The sequence below is a fragment of the Triticum urartu genome, chromosome 2A, assembly GCF_056163025.1.
Source record: "Triticum urartu cultivar PI428250 chromosome 2A, HENAU_Tu73, whole genome shotgun sequence".
Classification (NCBI taxonomy): Eukaryota; Viridiplantae; Streptophyta; class Magnoliopsida; order Poales; family Poaceae; genus Triticum; species Triticum urartu.
In genome coordinates this window covers 537,484,522-537,488,571 of record NC_141874.1, presented here as the reverse complement: position 1 = coordinate 537,488,571, position 4,050 = coordinate 537,484,522, and the positions used below count along the sequence as shown (strand labels likewise).

Below are 4,050 nucleotides of genomic sequence, written 5' to 3'. Positions count from 1 at the left end.
ACGTGGGCCCATGGGCCGCACAACCATGTTAGTAAAAGTTTTGGCAATGTCTAGACTCGACTTCGGCCAAGGAGTTTGGAAGGGGGATTCCTACAGGCAGTCGGCTTTGATACCAACTTGTGACGCCCCCGATTCAATCGTACACTAATCATACACGCAAACGTGTACGATCAAGATCAGGGACTCACGCGAAGATATCACAACACAACTCTACAAATAAAATAAGTCATACAAGCATCATATTACAAGCCAGGGGCCTCAAGGGCTCGAATACAAGAGCTCGATCATAGATGAGTCAGCGGAAACAACAATATCTGAGTACGGACATAAGTTAGACAAGTTTGCCTTAAGAAGGCTAGCACAAACTAGGATACAAATCGAAAGAGGCGCAGGCCTCCTGCCTAGGATCCTCCTAAACTACTCCTGGTCGTCGTCAGCGCGCTGCACGTAGTAGTAGGCACCTCCCGAGTAGTAACAGTCGTCATCGACAGTGGTGTCTGGCTCCTGGGCTCCGTCGTCTGGTCGTAGCAACTGAGTATAGAAAGGGGCAAAAGGGGAAGCAAAGCAACCGTGAGTACTCATCCAAAGTACTCGCAAGCAAGGAGCTACACTACATATGTATGCATTGGTATCAAATGGATTAAGGGTATCATATGTGGACTGAACTGCAGAATGCTGGAATACGAGGGGGATAGCTAGTCCTTTCGAAGACTATGCTTCTGACCACCTCCATCTTGCAGCATGTAGAAGAGAGTAGATGGTAAGTTCACCAAGTAGCATCGTGTAGCATAATCCTAACCGATGATCCTCCCCTCGTCGGCCTGTGAGAGAGCAATCACCGGTTGTATCTGGCACTTGGAAGGGTGTGTTTTATTAAGTATCATGTTCTAGTTGTCATAAGGTCAAGGTACAACTCCAAGTCATCCTGTTACCGAAGATCACGACTATTCGAATAGATTAACTTCCCTGCAGGGGTGCACCACATTTCCCAACACGCTCGATCCCCTTTGTTCGGACACACTTTTCTGGGTCATGCCCGGCGTCGGAAGATCAACACATCACATTCCTATCTAGGCACAACAGAGAGGTCAGCATGCCGGTCGAAATCCTATGGTGTAGGGGTCTGTGCCCATCGCCCTTTGCACACCTGCACGTTGCGAACGCGGCCGGAATCAAAACTAGCCCCCTTAATACAAGAGCAGGCTTACGGTCCAATCCGGCGCGCGCCGCTCAGTCGCTGACGTCACGAAGGCTTCGACTGATACCACGACGTCGAGTGCCCATAATTGTCCCCTTGTAGATGGTTAGTGCGTATAGGCCAGTGGCCAGACTCAGATCAAATACCAAGATCTCGTCAAACGTGTTATCTTGAAATAACCGCGAACGCCGACCAGGGCCAGGCCCACCTTTCTCCTAGGTGGTCTCAACCTGCCCTGTCGCTTCGCCACAAAGATCCACACAGAGGGCTGTCGGGAAAGTATGTCCTTCCAGCCCCCAGTTCATGAATCAACCACGGGTACTCCTCGAGCCAACTCGACTTTAGTCATCACATGTATCATGTATAAAGTATATAGTATATACCCGTGATCAACATCCGACGTGATCACGGCCCGATAGTATAGCATGGCAGCCGGACAAGAATGTAGGGCCACTGATGATAAACTAGCATCCTATACTAAGCATTAGGATTGCAGGTAAGGTATCAACAGCTGGAGCAACAATGACAGGCTATGCATCAGAATAGGATTAACGGAAAGCAGTAACATGCTACACTACTCTAATTCAAGCAGTAGAGAGAAGAATAGGCGATATGTGGTGATCAAAGGCGGGGCTTGCCTGGTTGGCCTGGCAAGGAGGGGGTCGTCGACACTGTAGTCGGTCGGGGTACCAGCAGCAGCGTCAATCTCATAGTCTACCGAAGAGAAGAGGGGGAAGAAACAATGAATACAATGCAAACAGATGCATATCGATGCATGACATAACAAGTAGCGGTGCCAGGTGTGCCCTAACGCGGTAGGAGGTAATACCAACGAAGGGAGAAAACATCCGGGAAGGTATTCCCGGTGTTTCGCGTTTTCGGACAGATGAACTGGAAGGGGAAAGTTGCGTGTTTGATATGCTAGGGATGTGTGGCAGATGAACGGGCTACGTATTCAGATTCGTTTTGAAATTCTGAGCAACTTTCATGTACAAAGTTTTTCCATCCAAGCTATGATTTATTTTATATTAATTTAAAAAGGATTTTATCCTTTTCAAAAATTAACAGAACTAATTTAATTAGAAAAGGGTAATTATGTCGTCAGCATGATGTCAGCAGTCAACGTTGACCGTTGACCGGTCAACTGACGCGTGGGTCCCATTTGTCATAGTCACAGTTTAACTAAACATAATTAATTAGTTAATTAATTACTAGGTTATCTGATCATAGTTAATCAGGTTAATTTAACATATCTAATTAAGTTAATTAATTATTTAATTATTTAATTATTAATTGTTTTTAGTTATTTTGATATTCTTCTTCTTTTGTTCTAACAGGGGCGGCCCCACTAGTCATACCCACAGGGGGTTAGCACTTAAACTAATGTGGGGGGTTATCCCCACTAATCCAACAGGGACCGGCTTGCTCGCCCAACAGAAACCATGGCGGGGTGTGCCACCGGCGATGGCGCGCGGGCAGGCGCCGCGAAGGCCAGCAGTAGGCGTCGCCGGCGGAGGACGGCACCGGCGTAGGCGGGGCGCGCGTGGCAGGCGGGCGGGATGGCGCGCGGCGAGCGGGGCGGCCGAGGGAGATGCGACTGCAGCGGGGTGAGCGGCAAACAGAGCGAGGCCCGGACGCAGGGCGCGAGGGGGAAGGGCTACGCAGGCAACGGGAGGAGGCGACCGGGGGCTGGAGACGGGAGTGGGGCCGGGGCGGTTGGCCGCGATGAGCAGCGGCACTAGCGGGCAGTAGCGGCAGCGGCGGACGGGCACGTGCGCACGAGTGGCAACGGGCGAGCGCGGATGTAGGGTAGGCACGTGTGGTGCGTAGAGAGGCGTCGGGCCGGTGTGCGTGCGTGCGATGGACAGCAAATGGGCGCGCGATGTCGAGGGTGACTGCGGGCGCGGAAGCCGGACATCACCGGCGGGCGCGGGCAGCGTGACGGCCACAGGTGTAGGGAGCAGAGGGGAGTGGAGAGGGTCGAGGCTTACGGGCGATGTAGAGACCAGGGGGCGGCGAGGCTCGAGGTGGCCTTTGGGGAGGAGGACGGGGAGGCGAGCGACGGGGTCGAGGCGGCGCCGGATACGACGAGCGGCGCGAGGGGAACGTCGACGGTGAGGTGGGCAGCGGGGCACCGGGGTCGGAGCCCGAACTGGATCGAGGGAGGGAGAGGGAGAGGGAGAGGGGATCGTGTGGGGGTGGTGGAAAATATCTCGGGCTGGCGAGGTCGAGGCCTAGGGGGAGACTTATCCCCTCGGGGGCGTAGGTGGGCTCGAGTGGGCCAAAGCCCAGGGGGGCACGGGGCTGCTCTTTTCTTTTGCTTTGTCTTTCTTTTACTTTCTATTTAATTTTCTTTTCTATTTTCTTTTAGTTTCCTTTTATTTATGTTTTAGCAAAATACCAAAAGGGGACCTAATTTGAGGTTACCAAATATGCCACAGCCACACTAACTTGCTACCCAAACTAAAGTAGTTTCTTAATTATTTATTATTTAAAAGTATTTAGATAATAGTTTTCGCTATTGTTTTATTCATCTAATAGTATTAAATATTTTATAAAGGTGAGGTTTCTCCACCATAATTACCTGTGCACTATTTGGTTCACTCCGAACATTTCAGTTTCAATATTCGAAAACTTTTATTGTTTGCTTGACACTGAATTTGAATTCGAACTGGTTTTGAACTAACGCGAGATTAGCAACAGTAATCAAAGTGACATGGCATCATTAGCAGACGTTTACTGTAGCTTGATTATCCGGGCGTCACAGTGATCATCTATGACGCTCGTGATGATACCATTCGACTGTTTTCTCTCAATGAGAAGGGCGAGTTGAATGCCATCTCTCAGATTCC

The 4,050-nt window shown here is 50.4% G+C and overlaps 1 long non-coding RNA gene across 1 annotated transcript; it reads right to left on the bottom strand.

Moving 5' to 3' along the window:
- Window positions 1-211: 211 nt before the first annotated feature.
- On the bottom strand, window positions 212-3,412 carry LOC147985786 (uncharacterized). The gene is made up of 2 exons (XR_015616895.1): window positions 3,190-3,412; window positions 212-531 (listed from the first exon to the last, which is right to left on the bottom strand). It is a non-coding gene; the product is annotated as an uncharacterized LOC147985786 (long non-coding RNA).
- Window positions 3,413-4,050: the final 638 nt, after the last annotated feature.